The following is a 24,687-nucleotide window of genomic DNA, read 5'->3' as shown; positions in this document are numbered from 1 at the left end:
ACTCCTGCGCCCCCTGCTGTCGCATCGCAGCTGCGCAGCCGGGCCCGGCCGGCCAGCCCCGGGGTCCCAGTGGCCGGCTCCCAGCTGGCGCGGGGGAGGGGAGGGGCACTCTGTTTCTGACTCCCACTTGCATGAGACTGACTGAGTCGGTGGGAAGTGTCTGGACCGGTGGGGTGCACTTCGATTCTTGCCTGGCCTTTGCTGGGTGACCTTTTGTAGATCCCCGGTCCCTTTCTGGGCCTGTTTTTCCATCTCCTTCACAGGACTGCCAGGAGGCTCGCACCTGAGGATGATGGGCAGGCAGCCAAAGTACCTGACTTGTCCTGACAGCCCTCTGTGTCGTCTGACCCCAAGCCCTTCCCTCTGCTCGGCTGGTCCCTCTCTCAGCAACTCCTTCAACATGTGCAGGGTGACTCAGTGAGCCCCCAGTCTCCCAGCCTCCCCACCTCCCTGGCTGATTCATCCCAGGCCCTTGCTCCCTTCAAGGTTGAGTCACTGAGCCCAGTCCATGGACACCCTCCAGGCACCTGGCCCACAGAAACAGCAGAGCCCTGCCGTTCCACCAGCTTAGGGGGAGGTGCTCTCTCTCATGGCAGGTTTCCTCCCCATCTCTTTCTGAGACATAGCCCCTGCCCAAACACCTTTGGTGGCTCCCTACTACTGGACAGTAAAATGCACACCTCAGCCTGACTTGCCAGGACCCTGATTTATCTTGGCTGCCCTGCCCATCATCCCTTAAATTTCTCCTGCCTGCCCTGCTCAGTCCCGTGACTGACTCATTCCTGCCTCTAGGGCTTTGCTCATGCCACCTCCCACCCCCAATGCCCTCTTGCCAGCCCTGGTTATTCAGGAGCCCCTGGAAGGTGCACCTTCTCCAAGGGACCCCTGACTGCTTGCCTCAGACCTCTGAGTCCTCCTTCTTGTGTGTTTCCTGAGAGTCTTGGCTGGAGGCTGGAGGAGTAAGGAGCTTGCCTGTTACTGCCTGATATAGGCCAAGTCAACATGTTTTCCTACATCTGTAAAGGTAATTTGTCCTATTTTTTAACGTCACAGAAAACATTCCATGGGCTCATCTATGCAAAGGTTCTGGTCCACAAGGGACTCCCTACCGTTTATGGCCTGTTCTCCCCTCTGTAAGGTGAGTGGCAGATATTAGAACAGTTGTAAGGACTGCATCTGAGTCCAGTGCCCAACATCTCTTGGTAGATCCTGGGTTTTGGAGAGCCCAGAAAGGACATGCTGTGACCACTGTCAAGAGCTACTCATTCTCCAAGGGACATCAGTGTCCTACCCTCCAGACCAGGGCCAACCCTGCCTTGGGCACAGCAGCCCTCCCAACTCTAGGCAGGACCTTCCAGCACTCACCTCTGGAGAAGTCATTTCTTGAATCTGTCATCCTGCAGCACAAGGGTTAAGTCCCCGGGGAAGGTAGTATGCCTCCCTCCACTCAACGGGCTTCTTTTTGTGTCAATCCAAGTATTGTTCAGAGAGGCTTAGTCCTAACTCTGCCCTGGCCTTGCTGTGTGATTCTAAACAGTCACTGCACCTCTCTGGGACTCATTTTCCCCAACTGGGAAATATCAGACTAGATTCAATAGCACACCAAACACTGTGTGTGTGTGTGTGTGTGTGTGTGTGTATACACCCTCATGTGCACACACTCTTGACAGTATGCAGAGCACTTTTTCAATCACCCCCTCACACAGTCTTTGAAATTCCCAGACCGCTCCCTGACACAGGAGGCAACCAAGGCTCTGCAATGTGGCGAGGTGTCTGGTCTGCCAGGTCGGAAGTGAGTTGACCAGGTGTGGCCCCCTGCTCCAAGGACAGGACTCCTCCCTGCCCTCGCAGATCCTGGCCGCCAGTCCTTCTCTGCACTCGGTCATCCTGTGTGATCCTGGGTTCTCACCTTGGCTCTTGTTCCAGTGCTAATCCCCAGACCCACTGCCTGACCAGACTCTCCTCTGAGTCACTTTCAATGTTCCCCGGTGACTCTGAAGGGCTGCCGGGTTTGAAACCCTGGGCCAGCTGCATCTCAACCGCGGCTGGCTGGCCTCCGTGCCATGAAGCGTTGCGTCAGGGCCGGGTACCCATGGGCTGAGTGTGCACGACTGCAGCTGGGGGTGGGTGGGTGTCTGTGTCTGCGGGGCTTGGACATTACATAGGCACTTGCTGAGTACTTTGTATTCCATCTCCCAGCAATACTATAGCATGGGCACTATCACTAGTGCCAGTTGATAGGTCAGGGAATGGTGGCACAGAGCGATCCCTAGATTCTCCACAGTGACACAGCTGATCAGTAAAAACAGACAAACGTTTGCCCACGCAGGCAGTTCTGCCTCACAGTGGGCCCTGTTGCTGAGGAGGCCTGCTCCCTGGGGTTTTCCTAGCTGTCATCTTTACAGAAGCAGATCACCAGGCCTTTCTTCTGTGGTGCTGTTGGATGGGCTTGTACTGCCACCAGGCTAGTGGAGGAGCACCAACTATTTGTACCACCCAGGGACCTAGCTAATGAGTTAAAAGCAAAACCAAAAAACACTGCCATGGAATCACCGGCAGTGACCCTATAGGGCAGAGTAGCTCGGTCCCATAGGGTTTCCAGGGCTGTCAGTCTGTACAGGAGCAGACCGCCACACCGTCCTCCCAAGGAGCAGCTGGCAGTCACCCCACTGACTCCTCAGTCAACAGCCCAAGCTTAATCTGCTGTGCCACCAGGGCTCCTTTAGCTAATGACCTGTTGCTTTTAGGGGTTACGGAGTGGGCTCCGGCGCCATCCTCACAATTGGGCCCATGCTTGAGCCCATTGTCGCAGCCACTGGTCAGGCCATCTCTTTGAGGGTCTTCCTCTCTTCCCCTGCCCCTCTGCTTTACCCACCATGACGTCCTTCTCCTGACATGTCCAGCATAGGTAAGACAGAGTCTCACCATCCTTCCCTCTGAGGAGCGCTCAAGCTGGACTTCTTCCAAGATAGATTTGTCTGTCCTTCTGGCAGGCCATGGTACTTTCAGTGTTCTTCTTCACTACAACTCACAAACACCGGTTCTTCTTCGGGCTTCCTTATTCACTGTCCAACTTTCACGTGCAGATGAAGTGATTGAAAATACCATGGCTTGGGTCAGGTGCGCCACCGTCCTGAGAGGATCATCCTTGCTGTTTAACACTGTAAAGAAGTCTTGTGCAGCAGTTTGCCCAAAGCAATGCATCTCTTGATCTGCTGCTTCGATGAGCATTGATTGTGGATCCGAGCAAGCCAAAATATTTGACGACTTCAATCTTTGCTCCCGTTATCATGATGTTGCCCTATTGGTCGTTATGAAGGTTTTAGTTGTCTTTACATGGAGTTGGCATCCATGCCAAAGGCTGCAATGCTGTCTTCATCAGCACGTGCTTCCAGCCTTTCTCATTTTCAGCATCATGGGTCATCTGCATATTGTAGGTTGTTAATAAGACATCCTCCGATCTGCATATTGTACATTGTTAATAAGCTTCCTCCGATCCTGACGCCACATTCTTCTTCATATAATCCAGCTTCTCCGATGATTTGCTCAGCGTCCAGATTGAAAAAGCATGATGCGAAGATACAGCCCTGACACACACCTGTCCTGATTTTAAACCATACACAACTGCCTCCTGAGCCATGTGCAGTTTCTCTATGAGCACAAGGAAGGGTTCCGGAATTCCCATTCTTCTCAAGGCTATCTATAGTTTGTCATGATCCACACACTTGGATACCTTTGCCTAGCCAATGAAACACCAGTAAACATCTTTCTGGTAGTCTCTGCTTTGAGCCAAGATCTATCTGACAGCAATGATATCCCTGCTCCATATTCTCTTCTGAATTTGGCCTGAACCTCTGGAAGCTCCCTGTCAATGTACTCTGTAACTATTATTAAACAATCTTCAGTAAAATTTTTACTGATCCTGGATTCCCTGTGTTGCGGGCTCTTATCTGTAGCAGTGTGCATGCTCTGGTCTAATCCGATTTGTAAGGTAGAATTGAGGTCATGATAGTGGGGTGAAGGAAGCACCAAAGAGCTAGAGGATACCAAGAAGATTAGGGGAGGTTGGGGGGGAGAAAGGGGGAATCGATCACAAGGATCAATCTAGAGCCCCCTCCCAGGGGGATGAATAATAACTTAACAAGAGTTTGTGAGGGAGGGCGGGTGGGGAAGGAGGTGGAAGAAATGGGGAGCTGATATCAGGGCTCAAGTGGGAAGAGAATGCTTTGAAAATGATGATGGCCAAGGGACTATATGTGACCTCCTCCCTGGGGGACGGACAACCGAAAAGTGGGTGAAGGGAGACGTCGGACAGGGCAAGATATGACAAAATAACAATTTATAAACTATCAAGGGCTCATGAGGGAGAGGGGAGCGGGGAGGGAGGGGAAAAATGAGGACCTAATGATGGGGGCTTAAGTGGAGAGAAAATGTTTTGAGAATGATGAGGGCAATGAATGTACAAATGCGCTTTACACAATTGATGTATGTATGGAATGTGATAAGAGTTGTATGAGGCCCTAATAAAATGATTTAAAAAAAAAAGAAAATGATGATGGTGGCATATGTGCAAATGTGCTTGATATATTGGAGGAATGTATGGATTATGATAAGAGATGTAAGAGTCCCCAATAACAGTATTAAAAAAACTTTTTACTGATATGTGGTATCAGTAATATTGTTCTATCATTTGGGCATTGTTGGGTCACCTTTCTTTGGAATGGGCACACACATGGATCTCTTCCAGTCAGTTGGCCAAGTGGCTGTCTTCCAAACTTCCTGGCATAGACAAGTAAGTGCTCCATCAGCTTGCTGAAATATTCCAATTGGTATTCCATCAATTCCTAGAGCCTCATTTTAGGCGAATGTTTTCAGTGCAGCTTAAACTTCCTTCAGCACCATTGGTTCTTGCTCATACGACGCCTCCTGAAACGGTAGACTGGTGTCTACTTCTTTTGGGTTCAGGGACTCTGTGTATCCTTTCCATCTTCTTTGGATGCTTCCTCCATCATGCAACATTTTTCCCATAGAATCTTTCAATGTTTCAACTCAAGGCTTGAATGTTTTCTTAAGTTATTTCGGTTTAAGATATGCTGAGCACGTACTTCCTTTTGGCTTTCTAACTCTAGGTCTTTGCACATCTCATTATAATAACTTATTATACATTCTAATATTTTAGCTATTGAGCAGGAAGCCAAAATTCAAACCCAGACCACCTAGCTCCAATTTGCACTTGAAATTCACATCCCCACCTCTTAGAGAAAGATCAAGAAAGGACAGTCAGTTCCCTGTTCTCCTTTTGGGTCCAAGAATGCAGCTTCCGAGGGTCCTGTGCCCTGGTGCTGGCTGTCCACACATCTCTGAAGGGAAGCCCAGCCCGGCCCCTCAGGCCACCTCTTCTTGGCTCTTACAAGCCACTTCGCTTATGCCCTGGGCTGGGTATCCCTAGAGCGCCCTTCAGCCCATGTCCTGGGTCCATTTGACTCCAGGCTGTCCAGGAGCAGCCTCTGTCTTGTTCCTAATAATGACGGCACCTCCCACCAACAGGCCATTGCACTAACAAAGCACTCCCTCACCAGGCCCGTCCCAAAGCCTCCTGGGGCAGCGCCTAGTCCCGAATTACAAATGAGGGAAGTGAGGTCCAGAGCAATAAAGACACTTGTCCAGGATTACCCAGTGGGTTAGCTCAGGCACGCGGACCCACACCCATTGGCTCCACATCCAGTGCTCAAGCTTCCTCCAGGCGTCCACTCTGCCAGTCTCCCTCCCTGCTCACAACCATTGGGGATCAACTCTTGAAAAAGTCAGTTCTTTGCAGATACGGAAAGAATGTTCTTCCTGCTCAAAAGCTCCCCGAGTCTGCACTGTCCTTCCTCCCACACAGCCCCCAGCCCCGACTTGGGGGCAGGACATTCCCCCAAGCCCCCCACTCGGGGGCAGGAACTGTCTGACCCTTCACGTCATCCCCATGGTCCAGTCTGGTGGAGCACACAGAGAAAACTCCAAGGAAAACAACCAAAAAAGCAAACACTCCCATGGGGTCAATGCCGACTTGTAGCGACCCGACAGGGCAGGGTAGAATCCAAGAGAATCAACCCTGTGGGTTTCCAAGGTTCTAACTCTTTACAGGAGTAGAAAGCCTTGTCTTTGTCCCATGGAGCAGCTGTGGTTTCAAACTACCCACCTTACTGCCCAACATGTAACCACTACACCACCAGAGGGGTGATTTTTATCTCACCGTCTTTCTATCACCTATAACCTGGTAGTAGCTGACAGACCCTCAACATACCCTCCAGCTCCCATGACTAAACCTCCTGTTTCCAGAAACCTGCCCAGTGCCTCGCATGCACCTATCCCATTGCCACTGACCACAGTCAGACCTTTGGACGCCCAGGTTCCAACCCCAATTCTGCCCTGAGATGCTGGGTCAACCCAGGCAAAGCTCTCGCCCTTCTCAGCAGCTGTGAGAGTTGGTGGGACTGGCAGCCCAGGTGGAGGGAGGCAGGGTCTGGGCAGGCTTAGCTGGCAGAAGGGAGCCATCCCGGTGGGTGGTAGGCAGGCCTGCCTGGGCTTGTCAGGCCCAAGGACTGTCTGTAAGCAGGGCCCAGATCCCAGTTCAGAGAGTGTATGACTCGGTGTCACCACGGCCTGAGGCAGGGCCCTGGGACTGACAGAGGAAGGAAGCCAAGCCTACTGTCCAAGGAGCTCTGCAAGGGGACAATCCGAGAACCGTGAGCAGCAGCTGGCATCTCTGCAGGTTCTCCCTCCACAGAGACCCTGTTCTCACAGCTTTGGCCCTGGAGGGAACAGGGGTGTACACTTGAGCATGGGACCTCACCCCCAGGTCACTGTGTGTGTCCACTGCCTCTCTGTTCACGCGATGTGGGTGAGGAGTGGGGGGGGTGTTAGTACCAGCTTGTCAGTTTGTCTGTGAAGGTGTGTGAAATTGCCACAGGGTAGCTAAACGTGTGTGAGCACACACAGAGAGATGTAAGTTTCTATAGCAGTATGTGTGTAGGCAGGTCTGGATTTGTGTGCAGGTGTGAATATGCACACACAAGGTTTGTAAGTGTGGGTATATGCATGTGTCCAGGCTTGACGTGTGTACATTTGTGTGTGGATGTGTGTGCGTGTGCGTGAGCATATGTGCCTGATCCAAATCACACCTGAAGAGTGGACCCATGGCCACCTGCCTGGATCCAGCTCCTGCATGTCTCTTGGCTGTGGCCTCAGGTGTGCGGGCCCTCAAGGAAAGGAACCTGACCAGAGGTGGGTCCTGGGGATGTGTGTCTTGTAGCCCAAGGTGAGCAAGGGCTGCTCTCACAACCCTGGTGGCAGCTCTGAGTGAACGCAGGCCCTGGGGAGGAAGAGGGGTGGAGTGGCCCAGCCCTTCCATTGCCATATCATTTCCATGTTATTTGCATAGACATGTGTCTTATCTGCAGCAGGCAGCTGAATCCAGGACCCTAGAGGAGGGAGGGACCTCATAGGATTCTAGTCCAGAATCTGCCAGCCCACTTTTAGGGCCAAAGGACCCAGGGAGCTTGGCATGTCCAGGCCTTGTCACACCTGAGGCTTGGCCTCTGCTGCCCAAGAGCCTTCCTTTTCAAAAGGCTGCCCAAGCCACACGCAGTCATATATATACACACACACACACACACAGAGACATCCCCTGCACTCTCGCCACTGTCTTAGGTATCCAGTACCACTGTAAGAGAAATATGACAATGGTGGGGGTGGGGTGGGGTGGGTCTTTAACAAACAGAACTGCATTCCCTTGACGTTTGGGAGGCTGAGAAGTCCAAATTCAGATGTGGCTTCCTATCTCTGTGTGCTCTGGGAAAGCCCTTGTCTCCTTTTTAGGCTTCCATTCCTGGGCAGTCTCCGCGTGCCTTGACCCCAGTCTGCCCCACGGTCTAGAAAGGTCTCAGCACTGGGACTCTGGGTCCAAAGGATGCCCTCCCCTCCTGGCTCTTCTGTTTGTAGCAAAGCCCCCCTCTCTCTGGTCTCTGCTCTTTCCTTTTCTCTCCTGTAGGATAAAAGGTGATAGTGGCCACACCTCAGAGAAACTCCCCTTACATTGGATCAAGGTGTGACCTGAATAAGGGTGTTGTATCTCATCCTAAGGAGCCCTGGTCTTATGGTTAGCATTAGACTGCTAATCATAAGACCAAGAGTTCAAATGCACCAGCTGCTCCTCAGGAGAAAGATAAGGCTTTCCACTCCCACAGAGAGTTACGGGCTCGGAAACCCATGGGGCAGTAGGGTCACTATGCGTCAGAACCAGCTCGATGGCAGTGGTGTTTTTGTGTGTTTGGGTGGTTTTTTCCAGTTTTATTCCATCCTAATCTTACCTCATTCACATGGCACACATAACCTACTCATTGTCGATATGAACCTAAACCTACCTCATGAATGCCTAGAAGTCAGGATTTACAACACATCACAAAATGGAACATAATGACATCAGATCACAAAATAGAAAACCACCTCTCATTCCTGGGAATTATGGCCCAGCCAACGTAGCCTAGATTTTGGTGGGAGCATCATTCAGTCCAGGATGTTCCATTCCATCCTTTGGCTCCCCTAAATCCAAAAGTCTTAAATTGACCCCAAATCTAAAATCTCATCTAATTTAAATACTGATTAGACTTTAGACATATTCTATCCCGGGGCAAAATTTTCTCTTCACGTGTGAACCTGTGACGTCTGGAACATACGTCATCTGCTTCTAACGTACAATGGTGGAGCAGGCACAAAGTAGACATTTCCCTGCAACTGGAAGAACTGAAGAGAAAAATGGAGTCACAGGCACCTGCATGTCCCAAACCCAGAAGACCATCTAAGCAATGGCCCTGTCCTCCAGACTGGGTGCTGGCCATCTCGGGATTCTGGGTGGAGGACCCTCAGCTCTCGGCTTCAGCTCCATCCCCCAGGACCTGACACAGCAAGCCTGCTGGCTGGGCTTTGAGAGGCCCCTCCCTCCCAGGCCATCAAAGCCATGGCCCATCCCTCTGGGCCCTGGCAGAGCCCGTTCTGTTGCCTAATGGCAGTTCCACTCTCAAGAGCCAAGTTGGTGGAGATCTGATTCTTTGACATCTTGGAGGCTGGAGCTGAGGGCCCACCCTTTGAGACCCCAGAGGCAGTGATCCAACCCTTTGAGACCCGGGAAACTCTGCTTCTTATGCTTCTTTCTACATTTCTGTTGATTTGTGAGCTGTTTCAAGGGTGGTTCTTTTTTTTTTCCCCCCCTTTGAGGACAACAGATGTAGCTCCTCTGGACTATTTCCTGCATAGTTCTTAGGTCAGCTTCTTAGCTGTGCCTATAGGTCGCGCCTCTTCCTGGTCCATGGACCCTTAGTACCTTGGGCTTCTTGCAATTGCCCAGCCTCTGCTCTGCCTGGGCAAGTGTTATAAAGCTCTTTAGCTCTACCAATAAGTGCCGAGAGGCACCCCAGTCCTTTAGTAAACCTCAGCCCCCAAATGCTCAGCTCTCTCTCTGAGTTGGCAAACCTAGGTGTAGTGCCAAATGCACAGAGGTGCTGCACCATGCCAGAAAGCCCCCCACTCGAAGGCATTCTGATTTCTCACTCTGTGGGTCTCTTCCTACACCATCAAAGGCCAGTCTCCTGGTCGTGCTGCCGCCGATTCTCTTCCACTGCTCCCCCCGTCTGTGCCTTCTCTGGTGTCACAGCTTCCCACACTTCCCCTCAGACTCTCCCGAGGATTGCCTTGGGTGTCCATCGTTCAGCCAACCGTTTCTTCAGATCAATCTGTATCTTTTGCTATTAAGTATCTTAAAACTTTCCCAGTCTCTACCTACGTTCCACTTCCAAATCCACTGCCACATTTTAGGTATCTGTTAGGACAGCACCCTATTCCTGGTACCAAATTCTGCTTGGTTCTGGTGCTGCTGTAACAGAAACACCACAAGCGGAGGGCTCTCACGAACAGATACTTGTTCTCTTGTATTCTCTCTGCCTGCCCAGGGGAAAGTCCTTGTCTCCTTTTGAGCTTCTGTTCCTGGGCAATCTTCCTGTGGTTTGGCATCAATGGCCCCTCCCTTGGGTCTAGTGGGTTCTCAGCAGAACAACCCTGGGTCCAAAGGTCACACTCCATTCCCAGCTCCTCTCTCTTGGTGACAATGAGGCGCTGCTTTTCCTGCTTGCTTCTCTCTCCTTTTATCTCATGTAAGATTAAAAGGTGCTACAGGCCACACCTTAAAGCTCCACTTACACCAGCCGGATCTGGGCTGTGAGCCAAGTAAAAGTGTTACATCCAACCATAAGTCTTCTTAGACTTAACACACATAGCCTACTCTTCAATAATGCAACCCAGTCCTACCTTATTAACACATAAAGAAGGCTGACAGCACATCCCAAATGGAGGATAGGCACATCAGATCACTAAGCAGAGGGCAGCCACACAACACTGGGAATCATGTCCTAGCCAATTTAACATACAGGTTTTTTTTGGGAGTAGGTAATTCAATCAGTGACACACCTATATACCCCATGACTCCTACACACACACACACACACACACCTACACATTCTTATATACAAGAGGGCTTCATAAAGTTCATGGGGAAATTGAATTAAGAGATAATGGTATTTTTCCACAAACTTTTCCAGCTCCCCTTGTACAGACACACGCATAGAGAACCTCTGACACACACTGACACATACCCACACACTCCTATATGCACCTGTGCTCATACATACTCACACTAACACATTCCTATCCATAGAGGCTCACACACACTTGCCCTGTACCTCCTTCCAGGACCACAGGATGCCCTGTCCCTGGTGCCCAGACCCACTAGAGTAAACTTTTCTATGTCCAAGGATGACCCTGCCTCACCTCTCTCCATGTGCCTCCCATTGCCCATAGGACAAAGTCAGAGCCCTGGTCCCAACCTTTAGGGCCATCAAGGTCTTTAGGCCCCAGAAAAGCCTCATCTCTGTTTTGCCCACACTCTGCCTCTGGCCCACTGCACTGCTTGCCAGCCGTTACACACACACCCATTATTGACTCCTCCGCAGGCCGCCTCCCCACTACCCCACCAGCCCAGGGGAGAAGGCTTCTTCGGCTCTGCTCCCTGCTATGTCCACAGCACCTAGAACCTAGAGGAATTGCTCCAAATGATATCTACCAAGTTACACAAATGGGTGACTGAATCCCTCTCTCTGTCTGCTCTTCCCCCTTGTGTATGATTTACCCAGCACCATGTGTTTCCCTGGGGGGCTCCCCCATCAGACTGGGTGCTGCTCAGGGTAGATCCCGCCTCTGATTAAGCTCCTGTATTCGGGTCCAACCCAGGAGTAGGGGCTATACTAGGACGGAGCCCAGGGCAGGGTGACCCTCCCAGTGAAGCGCACGGTGTCTGCAGAGTGGAGCCCCCTGAGCCAATCACACCCTCACACCTGTCCCAGGTAAGAGGCCTCCAGAGCACCATCTCTCCCAGATAGGAACCCCTGTGGAAGTCACTCTGACTAGCCATCCAGTCCCTGCTTGCACACTCCCAGAGACAGGGAGCTCACTTTCTTCCCATGTGGGCTGGCTCTGCCTGGCACTGACTCCTCCCACGGCCGGGCGCAGCCTGTCAAACCCTGATCACCCCAGCCTCCGATTCCCATGGAAACCAGGAAGGAAGCCAGCAGCAGGAGAAACAGCTCCCAGCATTCTCTAGGCAATGCCAGCCTTTCCAGCTTGAGGCAGAGGTGGAAAAGGGGTGCTCAGGAACCCCCAGGGACAGGCTGTGGCCCAGGTTCCCTCAGCCGCAAGACCACCACCATCAGAGATTCGGGCCAGGGCAGGGCTAGCCCAGGAAACTCCTGGGTGACCAGAGCCAACCTCCCCTCCCTGAGCCCCTTTCCAACTGTGCCCCATCCCTCTTAGTGAGCCCTCTCCACTCCCACTAAGACCCCCTCCTCCTGAGTTCTCCTCAACTCCAGAATCCTGACCCCTCACTCAGCCCCGAATCCTCACCCCATACGGACTCCCAGCTCCTTTACAGACCACCATCCTTTCTCTACCCCCCAGTCCCCACTGCCCATCCCCATCTCCCCTCACCAATGTGTCCCCCTGCCCCCCAAAGTTGGAGAGCCTAGCCGACTCCAATCCCATGGAATTGCATCCCCCTGACCCTGGCCTGGCTGGCTGGGTAGTGAGAGGGGAAAGCCAGTCCTCAGCCCCCGGTGGCCACCTGGAACCCTGTCCCACCCTACCCAGACAGTTGTACCCACCAGCTGGTTCCTGGGCAAGCTACACTCCATGGGCAACGAGTCACTACCCCCAGGTCCCATGCACCCACTACACACACACACACACACACACACACACACACACACACACACACACACGGCTGCTGGGAGCTCAGCCCGCCAGGCAAAGAACGGCGAAGGAGCAGGAAGGCCCCTCGCTCTGAGAACTCCCTGCCCACTCCAAAGCCGTCAGACTGCGAGGCCCCAGCCTGTGGCTGCAGGCTTCTTAGAACTCTGTGAGCCTCACGTTCTAAGAACACCAGCGTCTCTATTGTCACAGCCTTGGTTTCAAGGCCACGGCTTGGCTTCATACACCCTCACAATGCCAGAGCCCTGGGCTGGGAGAATGGAGGAGGCCAGGACCCCCAGGGTCTATTCTTCTGACGGCCCAAGTCTGCAGGACTCCAAGATTCTCAATTCCTGTCCCAGCTCAGGCTCTGTGAATGCAAGGGGGGCGGGGAGCCCAGACTGGGGCCTGGAGTTCACAAGGGAGGACAGGGGTTGAGGAGCATGGTGGGAGGGGCAGGAGCAGTGGGTGGGGGTAGAGGGGGCGCTTAGGGACCGTTTCGCCTTAGACAGGTATTCACATCACACTGCCCCAGTTCCCTCACCTCTCAACTGGGGAGTCGCAGTGGTGAGGAACCAACGGGAAGCCTCGCTTTGCGTAGACCAGCGCCTGCCCGCAGGAAACAACAGAGCAGCTGCCACTTCTCTCCAGCAGCCTTGGGGTGTGGTGGGCAATTGAAGTGTTTAACCATGTCCTGGCTGCTCATGTGGCACGAGGTTGCTGTTCTCCGATCTCCCCCAAGTCCCACCTTGCCACCTCCCCTCCCTCTCCACCTTCCCTGGTGGGCTGCAGTCCTTGGGCTAGGCGCCAGGCCTGCCAAGAGGGGAGAGCTGGGCTCTAGGGCCAGGCATCCCCTTACACGCCCCTCTAGGCCTCCGTTTCCTCGTGGATACAGAGTGTGGCCTTCCACGGATGCTCCATGATCCCAGGACTCAGGCTGTGTGGCCAGGCCTGGCTGGAAGGAGCCCACAGAAGCCACACTCCTGGGCCATGTGATAGGGTGGAGGCAGGGAGGAGCATGGGAACACACCAGGAGACCTCAGTATGGAGTCCCAGGTGTCCCAGGGCTGCAGGGCCATGTGATCGGTCCCTTTACACCTGGCAGGAGCACACCTCCCTAGTCCTCCTCCGCAGGCCCCCCGAGTCTGGCTGCCTCAGGAAGAGTGGTGACAGAGATGGCCCCTCCATTCTCCCAGCCCAAGGACCCCCAGCACTCCTGGACTTGTAAGCCTCTGTTTACATCATCCCCCAGGCCCAGGCACCCCTCCCCACCCACCCCTACCCCCTTAAGATTTAGGGAATCAATCTCAAATGTCCTTAAAGGAGGAGGGAAGGTAACGCTCCCCCCCCCCCCACTAAGTGCCAGGCCCACCCCTTTTTTTATAGGTTCAGCTAAGACAACACAGAGGCTCTGGGAGCTGAGGACCTTGTTGACAGTGACACCCGGAGAAACAGCCCAGCAGGGCTCTGAGCCCAGGACCGCCAGCTCCCACACCTGCACCTCTTCCAGGAGGCTGACTCCAGAGAGTGTCCTGGGCCCTGCCTCTTGGCTCTTAGGACCACACTAGAGCAGTCCCCTCACACCAACAGCGCCCTCCCCCACCACACTTCAGGAGGCAGAGACCACTGCCCCCTCTTCTCTGGACTCCCCAAGCTGGAGGCAGCCTAAAGCGGGGCCATGCAGCTTCCCAATTGATGGAAAGACACTGGAGTAGGCAAAGGCACCATGGTGGGACTGGGAGATGTGGCGTTCCGTTTCTAAGCACCCGTCGCTATGGAAGCCAGGTGCTGCCAACCTAAACCATAGCAACCAGGCACAGGGCGGAGGGCAATGCCGGGGGAAGGGGGGGCGGGGGTGCTCCCAAGGCAGCCCAGTGAACTTCATGTATCCTCTGGGCTGGAGGGTTCCGCCTGCTGCCCCAGCTGGCCTTGCAAGGGGAGAACGGGAGGCCAAGAGGTCAGAGCCCCGGGCCAGAGAGCCAGAGATAAAACAGAGAGACCCAGAGAGAGACACCCAGAGACAGACGAAGTGAGACCAGAGAGATTGTGAAAGGCGGAGGTGGCCGAGGACAGGGGCTGCTTGCTCGCTCGCTCCCTGAGACAATTGGCAGAGAGAGATGGACTCCCAGGCAGGGAGAGGGTAAGCCGGGGACAGCGGAGAGAGGCCCGGCCCGACTGACAGAGATGGATGGGCGAGTGACAGACGGAGATTAGCCTGAGGCACGAGGCAATATAGAAAGAAATAATAAAAGGAAGAGAGGGCTGGGCGCTAGAGACAGGCTGGCCAGACAGTGCAGTAGCGGCATCAAGACGGCAGGGACATAGGGGCAAGGGCACCAAGGCCACACAAGTCCTGACCTGGCTCCAGACCCGGGCTCTCCCTCCCCACCCTGCCCAGCCCCAGCCTGGCACCACCATCTTCATCCTAACCCCCAGCCTCTCCCTTGGGAACACGGACGCTCTCAAACACTGTGGCCGCCAAGGTCCCCATCTCTCTTACCTCCAAGGGGGCAGATCTTGCCCAAGATCACACACTGAATGACAGTGGAAAAGCTGCAGGAATTCAGGCCGTGGGGCAACTAGTTCATAGCTCCTCCCTCACCCAAGAAGGTGGGGCAAAGCCCCTTCCTCCACAGCTGGCCCTGGGTCCTAGTCCGGGGGGTGGGTGTGGGTGGAGGGGGGACCAGATGGAGCAGACAGCCTCTGGTGGAGAGATGGACTGCTGATCATCTCAGGGCTGGCTAGGGAAGGAGAAGGTTCTGAGAAACCTGAAGCAGCCTGGCCCTGGGCCATCAGGGAGGGAGCAGGGAGCAGGAGCATTGGACAGACAGGTCTGAAGCATGGTGACACCCTGTATGCAGAACAAAACTGGGCTCCATGAAGTTTTCTATGGCTGGTTCTTCTGGAATAGATAGCCAGGCCTTTCTTCTGAGGTACCTCCAAGTGGCCCCAACCATCTCCCTTCTGGTGAGCAGCAGACCCCTCCTTGTTCCCACCAGGAAGGGACTCCCTTGAGAACCCACATCCAGCCCCTCTTGTCCTCCCTGAATCCTACAGGAGGAGTGGCAGGAGTCTGCTGCGGCCCCAATAGAAAGTGCCTTGACCTAGCCGCCAGTCTGCAGGTGCCCCTGCAGGTTGGGGGGTCGAGATCTCTTGCAGCCCATGCAGGTTGGAAGCCCTAGCAGAGGCCCTTCTGAAGGGGTCAGGTACCCTCCCTGGAATAAGGGGGAACTCAGGCCTGCTCAGAGACTCTTTCCAGAGGGAGGGCGTAGTCCCAAGCCTGCTCTTGAGGAATGAGGCCTGTCAGACACTATATTCTCTCTCTCTCTCTCTCTCTCCTTTCTCTCTGTCACCCCTACTCTCCCCTCCTTTGCCCTGTCTAATGGTGGAGCTAATTTTCCCTGGCACTGTGAACACTGTCCCCACACCTGACAGACAGCCTGCTCAGGGAGCTCCCCATGCTGTGAGGGCGGCCCTACCCACCCAGCCTCCCCAGGGGAGGGTATCCCCCTGCTCGTGTGAAGCATTTTTTTTAACTACCCATCATGAACTGGGTATTGTCTGACCCACAGAGTCATAAAGTTTCATGTGAAGCATTTTACAATTATTGTCCATTAAATTGTCCAGCGTGGTCTCTGAGGGGGACCAGCTGCCTCCACCTCCCACAGCTCCAAGCCCCCACCTCTTTCTGCTTGCACCCCACCCCATGAGGGCAGGCCACCCTAGCAGTAGACGCCTGCTTCCTAGGCACCTGACTCTGTCTGTGGCCCCCACAGTGGGGGGCAATGAGGGAAACCGCTGGGGGTGGGGGAGGCTGCTGCAGACCAGCCTTATCCCACCCCACACACACCCAGAAAGTCGATCCTCCATGCTCTCCTGGGCCCCAGTGCCAGGAAGGCAGCACAGATCAATGGGACTGCTCCCGACCTCCCCTTCCAGCAGCCAGGACTCAGCTAGCCAGAGTCCCTGTCAGAGTGAGGCTCTGAGGCCTGGCCCTGGGCAGGTGGTGGTTGCCAGGGTGGCAATGGAGGCTGGTGCTGGCACCTGCACATGTATGTGCGAGTGCACGCATGTGTGTGTGCGTGTATGTGTGTGCATCTACAGCTCTGAGAACAGTCTGTCTGCACCGAGCTCCTCCACTTCCTAGCTATGCCAGCCTGAGCCTCTCTGAGCTGTTCGGAGCAGGGAGGGGGCGGGAGGAGGCATGCCGAGAGAACACACCACAAGTGGCCCCTGAGAGGCTGGAAGAGCTGGTGCAGGCAGAGCTCTGGGGCCCGGATGACCATCTGACATGTTCTGCTACATGAAAGGTTGTATTACTGTAACTCCTCTCAGACTAGCCTCAAGGGAGGAGGACCTGGGGTCTTCTCACCCACCTCAAACCCCCTCCCCTTGTGGGAGTGGGAAGGGTGGTTTGGCAGCCACCAGGGGAGAGGGGGGGCTAGTGATTAGGAAACTAACAGCTGAGGATCCAAGAGGCCTTCCATCAAGGCTGTAGGAGGTGGGGGACAGTCAGGCTGCACATCAGTGAGGAGTGGAGGAAAGGCTGCAATGTGGGGGTGGAAGCCAAGTCCAGCCAGCCACTGACCCTGAATTATAACCCTGGATGAGTCACTACTACCTTGGGACCTCAGGATCCATGTCAGGACAATGGGGCTAAAGAGTCTCTCTCTCTTGCATACATTCCAACCCCAGCAGGCCCAATACTAGGTTGCAGGGCCAGGAAGAGCCAGGGAGGAATTTAAGGGATCAGGCTTGCCCTAGGTACCCGGCTGAGTCAAAGATCCCAGAGGGTGGGGAGCAAAGGGACTGGAATAGTGGCTGGGCCAGGAGTCAACAGGCCCCTGTTTGAATGGCGTCTGACCCTAAACCCTTGCTAACATTGGCCAAGCTTCTGGCTTTGCCAAGTCCTTCTCTGGATGCCCCACCCCCCCCACCCCACCCCACTACACACCAACCTGCCCCTGTCCATGCAAATTCATTCAAACTGAGGGCAAAGTCACCGTGGCCCGCCTCACCTCCTGGGGAACAGTTATCTGGAAAAAACCTGGCCAGCAAGACTGGGCAGGAGGCATTTGCTTGAGTTTAGCAAAACCCTAGCAGAACCCACATTCTCTGTCTCTAACGACCTAAGTGGGCTTATGCAAGTCTCTCTTCCTCCCTGGGCTCAGTTTTCCCATCTCAACCATGCACTCGGAGCCCCATGGCACAGTGGTTAAGCAGCAGTTTGAAACCACCAGCCGCTCCAAGGGAGAAAGATGGAGCTTTCCACTCCTGTAAAGAGTTACGGTCTCGGAGACCCACAGGAGTGGTTCTACCCTGTCCTCTAGGGTCACTAAGGGTTGGGTCAACTCGATGACAGTGAGATTTTGAGTTTTTAAAAATGAACTCTCCCATTGAAATAACAAACAAGTGACATCATTAATAAACCTCTCCAGGGGTTCCTTACTGCCTGTACTGTACCCCCCCTCCACTTGGGCCACCCTGAGTGAACGTGTCTCACATTCCTCCCACTATATGTCTCCCCTCTGGACAATGTTGCCCCTTGGCCTCTCCCCTGCTCCCCACTCCTCTTCAAAGCCTGGCAGAGCTGAGCCAGACCCCTGTGGGAGTGACCAATGTCCCCCGCTTCCCCCCACCTGGACACTTTCCCTGGGGCCTGGATCAGGCTGTGTCTTTGCCCCACCCAACCCCCAACCGCACATCTCACTCTGAGTTCCCAGGGGAGAGGACCAGGCTGGCCTGATTCCTGGGAAGGAGGGAGTGGTATTAGGCACTGGACCCAGCTAGAGAGAGTGGGAGCGAGGAAGGGAGGGAGACGAGAAGGAGGGAGGGAAAGTGGCCCCAAGATCCCTTTGGATTTAACCATCCAAAGCCCATGTCCCCATGTCCCTGCCCTGTCCCCAACTCATCTCTCCCCTGAGGCCCTTGGGCTCTTATGCTGGCATAGGGGCCCCGAGCCAAAGGGGTCTCTGGCCTCTGCCGCTGCACCCTGACTGGAGACGAAGGGCACCACATCGTTGTCATAGTGATGCTGTCATCACTAATTCATCGCCCACGCCCTGGGAGGCCAACGAGGTGTGAGGAGAGCTGGTCAGAGGCTGATTCCAGCAGCCACTTGGGGCAGAGTCTTGAAGCCTTGGGTCTAGTGGGGGTAGGAGGTGGAGGGCAGGATTAACCTCCATCACCTCGCCCGCGCACGCTGTGTCCTCCCCTCAGCCTCTCAGCCCCTGGCAAGGAGGAGCAGCAAGAACTATGTCTTGGGTGTCTAGCTCAGTCCAACTGCAGAGTGGGGAGCCGGGTCAGCTAAGGGCTGGGTGGAAGCTCCCACACACACGTCAAGCCTCTGAGGGACGCCCTTCCGAGCAGGGCAGGGGGCTTCCTTCTTAATGCCCCAGGGGCCGGAGTGGAAGAAAGGAGGAGGGAGGAGCTGTGAGCGAGCGTAGTTCACCTCCAGACAAATGCAGATCAGACACCTCTAAAAACTGACCCAGGCCCTGCAAGGTCAGAGTTAGGATCCCGCCTCGATTTCTCTCGGGCCAGTCCTTCACTGCCCAACCACGCCCTCCTCCCAGAAGCTGCTCAGGGTGCTCCACCTCACCCTCCTCCCCTCCTCCCCACCTCTGAACTCCCAGTGATGGTGAATGTCAGACTGAGCAGAGGGCTCCTCCTTTCTCCACTTAGCACCCCGGTGGGTGTGGCCCACAGCGAAGGCAGACTGGAGCTGTCCGTGGTCCTAAAGCCTGCTAGCCCCACCGGGCGCCCCAGCTCTGCAGGCTGGGGAGAGGCACTGCCCTGCTCTCCTCCCATCTTTGTTCTTAGGGACAAGAGACTCGTGCTTGCATCTACTCATCACGCAATCATTTACTGAGCATCGACTGAGCGGTCCAGCCAAGGCCCTTGGTGCACAATCGTGAGCAAAACCGGCCGAATTCCTGCCCTGGTGACGCTTTGGGACAAGGACAGTCAACAGGGGTGGGTGGGGGGGTTGCTGTTTGACACACGATAAGTCTGCCTGAGAGGTGGATATGGTTGTGCCCATTCTACAGTGCAGGAAAGGAGACTCAGGGGAGTCAAGGAGCCTGCCCAAGACACACAGCTAACAGCCAGGAAAAGCAGCACTGAAACCCAGATTTGCCTGCCTCCCAAGTCCCATCCCCGGGCTCTCCTCTGGGCTCCAGCAGACAGACTCACACCTGCCCTCAGGGAGTTTATAATCCAGTTCACCAGCCGGCTCTTCTCCAACAAACTCCACTGGAAGCATCTTGGGTCTGATCTGAATCCCTCCAGCTACAGCTGTCTTTTCTGGGACCTGGGGGAGTGGGGGCGGAGGAATGAGCTTTCATCTCCTTGCAGACACCTGGGGTGCTTCAGCGCCTCCCCCCCCCCCAGACAGAGGCCTTCCCCCACAGGAGGGAGTGAGGTGTGCTCTAAAAATACCTTAATCCCTCCCTGCTCTCGCTCTAATTAAGCCGAGTGAGTCACTACTTTAAGTAATTTATTGCTAGTTACATAATTGCTTTAATATTTGGTTCTAGAACTGAGGAACAAAGGTGCCCATCTTCTCTTTAGGGATGTGGGGTTTAAAGCCCCTTGGGTGGGGCGAGACAGGGAGCAGAGGAAAGCCATCTTGACCAGCCCCCACCCACCCTATGCCAGCCCAACCTAGGGCTCAGAAACCCTCTATCACCTCCTCTGTGGGTTTTTGCCCCCACCACGCCACCTAGTTGCCCCAGACCTCAGACCCAGGCTTGGCCTTCAGCTGACCAGACCTCGCATGTCCCTTCCTGCCCCTGCCTCATGACCTCTGCCTCTCTAAGAACCAAGGCCCAGAGAACGTAGGTGAGTCAGTGGGGGGGAGGGGGATGGAGTGTCTCCCGGCCTGTCCGGGGCAGCCGCCTTCGAAGTGCCAGAGATGTCAGCTCCAGGCAGATGCAGCACCTGTCACAGCCCCATGCAATATCACACCCACCCCCTCTGGACCCCTGTGTGCAGAACCCAGCCAGGCAAACGGGGGGGGGGGGGGGGGGGCAGGCACCAAGGCCCAGGTAAGGAAGGTGCATAGTAGGTGCTCACACAACAAATGTTTGCTCTGCTCCATTCCAGTTAAGCAAGGCCAGAGGAAGTGGCCCTTGTGGGCACTCGGATACCCTTGATCTCATTAGCACGCTCCCTGCTCTCTCCCAGCCCAGAGAGGGGGCCAAACAGTGCGCCAGGTGCATTAATTACCCTATCTGCTCCTTTACTCCTCCCCGCAGCCCTAATGAGGTGGCGCTATTGTCATCCCCCTCTCACAGAGGAGGGAAGGGAGAGGTGGCACAGCCCACACACACGGGCCTGCCGCTCAGAAGCTAAGCAAAGGAGACCAAGCAGCTGAGCCCCTCTTGGCCACCTGTCTGCCAGCGCGCCCACCTCGGGTGGCTTTCATGTTGCTCTGGTGCTGGAAGCTATGCCCCTGGTGTTGCCAATAGCCGCAGGGTCACCCGGGGCGGGCAAGTTTCAGAGGAGCTCCCGGGCTCAGAAAGACTGGGAAGGAAGGCCTGGCGATGTCCTTCTGGAAATCAGTCCATGGAAACCCAAAGCTAAAGCTTGTTCGATACAGTGCAAGAAGACCCTCCCTGGGTCAAAGGCATGCAAAATCCACAGTGGCCGCAGGGGAGGACTGGAGCAGACAGTGACCACGAAGGTGGCCCAGGCCCAGGCGACATTAGGTTCTGTGGCACAGAGGCAACAATGGCCCTAACACTGCCACTCATTACCCAAGTGGCATCATGGGTCGACCACAGCGTGCTCCCAGCCATGGATGCATGAATGAGGGTGAAGTGCCCCACACAGAGAGGGCAACAAAGAGGTGGGGAAGGGCAGGGCCCACTTCAGAGAGGCTTGCTGCCTGGCTTTCAAGAAACCAGGCAGAGAACCTGCAAGGAACAGGCAGTCTGGGAAGAGGAGACTTGGTGCATCGGTTGTGTCAACCTGTGGGCTCAAGTTTCAGCTCAGGGTCTAAGCAGACCAGGTCCCTCCCAGCTGTTTCCGACTTGCTGCCCCCACAAAGCTTGTCTCTGTCCAGTTTCTCAGCCCTAATAGTTCACTCGCACCCAAGTTTCCACCTTACTGGGCACAAGCAGAAACCTTTCACCTCCAAACTTGGCAGTGACTGGTCATGAAACAGCTTCAGGGGCCGGGGAGTATGGATGGGAGCCTTCCTGGAGGAGGAGACTAGATGGCTGAGGATGATAGTGGTCTTCAGGTGAAGGGGCAGGGACATCAAGCAAGTGTGTTCCAGGCAAAGGGATAGCATGTGCAAAGGCCCAGCGGTGAGAGATGCCAGGTCTGTGGGGCCTGAGGTAGCTCGCTTGGCCCAAACAGTGGATTGACTGGCAGTGTGTGTGCCCCTGCTGAGGGTGGCCGTGTGTGGGTACACCTGTATCGTCTTGTGGTGTGTCCATTTGTTCTTTTTTTCTGTTTCTAGGTCAGTTTTTGAGAGTCCTCGGTGACTGTGTCTCAGTGTACACTGTGTGTGTGTGTTGTGTGTATTGTGGTCTATTTCTCTGTGTGCAGGGTTCTTCTGCTGAATTTGTCTCTATGTGCATTTGCATGTCCCTGTGTGTCCCAATGCTTGAATGGTGTGTGTCTCAGAGTGTTGGGGCGGGGTGGGGAGGGGTCTGTGGCCTAGCCACTCAGACCCTCGGCTCAGGCGGCTGGGCCTGGGAGAAGCCTGGTGCTGGGAGGTGGGGGATGCTGGAGCTGGGCTGCAGTTGCACACAGTAGTGCCTAATAATTATCAAGCACTTGAAGGGGTGGAAGGCCGCCCCAGAGTTACTAATTCATGGTGATAATGAGTCAGTGGGCTGAAAGGGCCAGTGGAAACTGAAAGTGGGTCCTCACTGCCACATGATGAGCTCGCTGAGCTGAGGTCCCTAAACCCACGGCACCAAGAGAGGGCCGTCCACACTGACTCACCAGCCCCTCCCCGGCCCCCACGGGCTCCGGACAGCAAGAAAGATTGAGGTCAACCTCCAGGAGGAAGGTCTTCCAAGGGAAGACTTTCTTTCCTTTTTAATCACTTTATTGGGGATTCTTACAGCTCTTATAACAATCCATGCATCAGTTGTATCAAGAATTGTACATAGGTTGCCATCGTCATTTTCTAAACATTTACTTTCTATTTGAGCCCAAGGGAAGGCTTTTATTAGACTTGGCAGTGGAGGGGTCAAACATATTTCCAAGAGACGCATTAGCAGGACACAGCTTTGCTTTGGTGGGGGGGGGGCGTCATCTGGGGGAGCAATTTAGGGATGCCATGGGTGGGTGCTCTGGAGTGTGGAAGGCAGGCAGGATAAGGCAGGGAGGGGTGTCTCTGGAGGAGTTCTCAGATTTGCAGCATCCCTGCCTGGGGTGGAGGGGGCTGGGGGGTGAAGCCTGAGGAAGTAGGCCCACAGCTCAGGCGAGTGAGGGTGGAGAGTGACGGGGTGGGGATGCAAAAGATAGGGGGGTGGGCTGTCACTCCTCCTCTGACCCATTTGTGTGACTCACATGTCCTCAGCCACCCCTGACACAGCTCACCTGGGTCTCCCTCCACACAAGCCTTCTCACTGGCCTCTCTAACGCAGCTTTCCGAAAATCCAGCACCGACTACCACCACGCCCTGCTACGCCCTCTTCCGCCTCCCTGTGTGAGCTGGGCCTCCACTACCCATCCGGCCTCTCGGCCTCTCAGCTTTTCTCCCTGTCCACAGACCCTAGATCCCACCCCTGGGCTTTCTGTTCTTCTCTATAGCTTTGATCAGATACCCCCTTCTTCTCTACCATCCTTCAAGGTTCAGACTCAGAGGAGTCCCCTGACCCGCTGTACCCAATTGGGCTTCCTCCAGCCCTGGTCTGGCTCCAGCACAGATGAGGGAGGGACTGACTGGGTCATGGCCTTGCCCAGGTGGGGAGGGCACAGCAGGGCCTCCTCCAGGATGTGTAGAATGAGTGGGCAGGTGGCTCACTGGGCTCCTGGGAACACAGAGTCCCAGGAATGGCATCCACATGCTGCCCAGAGAGGGCACAGGGACAGTCAGGGCAGGAAGCAGCTTCTCGCCCCGCCGAGAAAAGACCGGGGGTGGGTGGTGCACATGGACCCTCAGGGAAACAGTGGTGGCCCCTGGGAAGTCCACCAGGCCTCTGTGAATGTGACGGAGTGGGTGTCAGGAGGCAGAGCCTAGCTTTGGGTCACAGTACTGAGGCTGGCCAGCCACGTGCTCTTGGGCACACAATTGGCAATCTCTCTGGGCTTCCGTTTCCCTCCACCACCTGTTCCTCCAGAGCCAAGCCCCACCTGTCTCCCTCAGTGCCCCGAGACTGCCAGCTTGGCCTGGGCTCCCTTGCTCTCTGGCTTCGAATGGGTTCTTCTAGGGACACTGGTAAGAAATCTGAGGGGGAGGATACCCATCCCCCACCTTTGGCTGCCCTGTGGGGGACCTCAGCCCTGGCTCTCACCAGGAGCAGAGGGCACATTCCTTGTGCTGGCCCTAAACCCCTCAGCATCTCCACTAGTTCCTGAGCGGAACCCAAACCCTCTCAACAGCAGCTTCACCGAACTGCCTTCAGGTGAATGTCAAGGGTGCCATCTATCTGTTTCCTGTCCACAGAACAGGGCCGGCACTGGAAGAACTGCTGGGGAGATTCAATGAAGTCATTTTAAATCTGTGCTGGGCACTGGAAACACTGGTTCCCCCACCTAGCCCCAAGCCCACCCCACACAGAGTTTTAAAATAACTCTGTCTGCTCTGCACGGAGGGAGGACGTGGTGCCCGGCTGCCTGCTTCTCTCCTTCTCCCACCCCCAGGAAGCCCCCACCTGAGCCCCCACCCATGAGCCGCCCATAGTAGAGCCCCCATGACTCATCCTAAAGGAGGCTCCTGCTGGCAGGCTGCCTGTGGGCCTCAGGAGCTCCCCTCATGCCTGCAGAAGCGGGGGACTCCAGTCCCCCATCCCCACCTCAGAGTGCCAGTGCATCCGCCTGTGCCCCAACCACCGCCAGCGAGGCTCAGGCCCCGCAGATCCCAGGGGAGGGGTGCCCCTGCTTGCCAGCAGGCAATCGAAGCTTCCACCCTTCCACCACACAGGCCACCAGGGGATGCATCCGGGCTGCTCAGAACTCCCCAAGACAGAGGGCTGAGACCAGGCTGGGACTCTCTGCTCCGCTCTGCCCTTCCCCTCCAGGTAGCTGCACCTCGAGAGAAACTCAGTTTGCAACAAACTTCCCTCCGGAGGCAGGAGTCTCCTCTACAGCCTCCCTAAGGAGGGTGCCCAGCCCCACCCCTCATGCACACACCACGCATCACACCACACGCACATACACACACCACCC

General features: G+C 55.2%; 1 protein-coding gene across 2 annotated transcripts in view; it reads right to left on the bottom strand.

Moving 5' to 3' along the window:
- PDE2A (phosphodiesterase 2A) overlaps positions 1–24,687 on the bottom strand; it is a 101,892-nt gene that overhangs the window by 68,177 nt on the left and 9,028 nt on the right. The gene's annotated exons all lie outside the window — the stretch shown is intronic.

This window comes from Echinops telfairi, unplaced genomic scaffold (assembly GCF_000313985.2).
Source record: "Echinops telfairi isolate 266 unplaced genomic scaffold, ASM31398v2 ScPeMD7_1713;HRSCAF=2227, whole genome shotgun sequence".
NCBI lineage: Eukaryota > Metazoa > Chordata > Mammalia > Afrosoricida > Tenrecidae > Echinops > Echinops telfairi.
The sequence above is the reverse complement of the archived record's forward strand: the minus strand, read 5'-3'. Positions and strand labels throughout refer to the sequence as shown.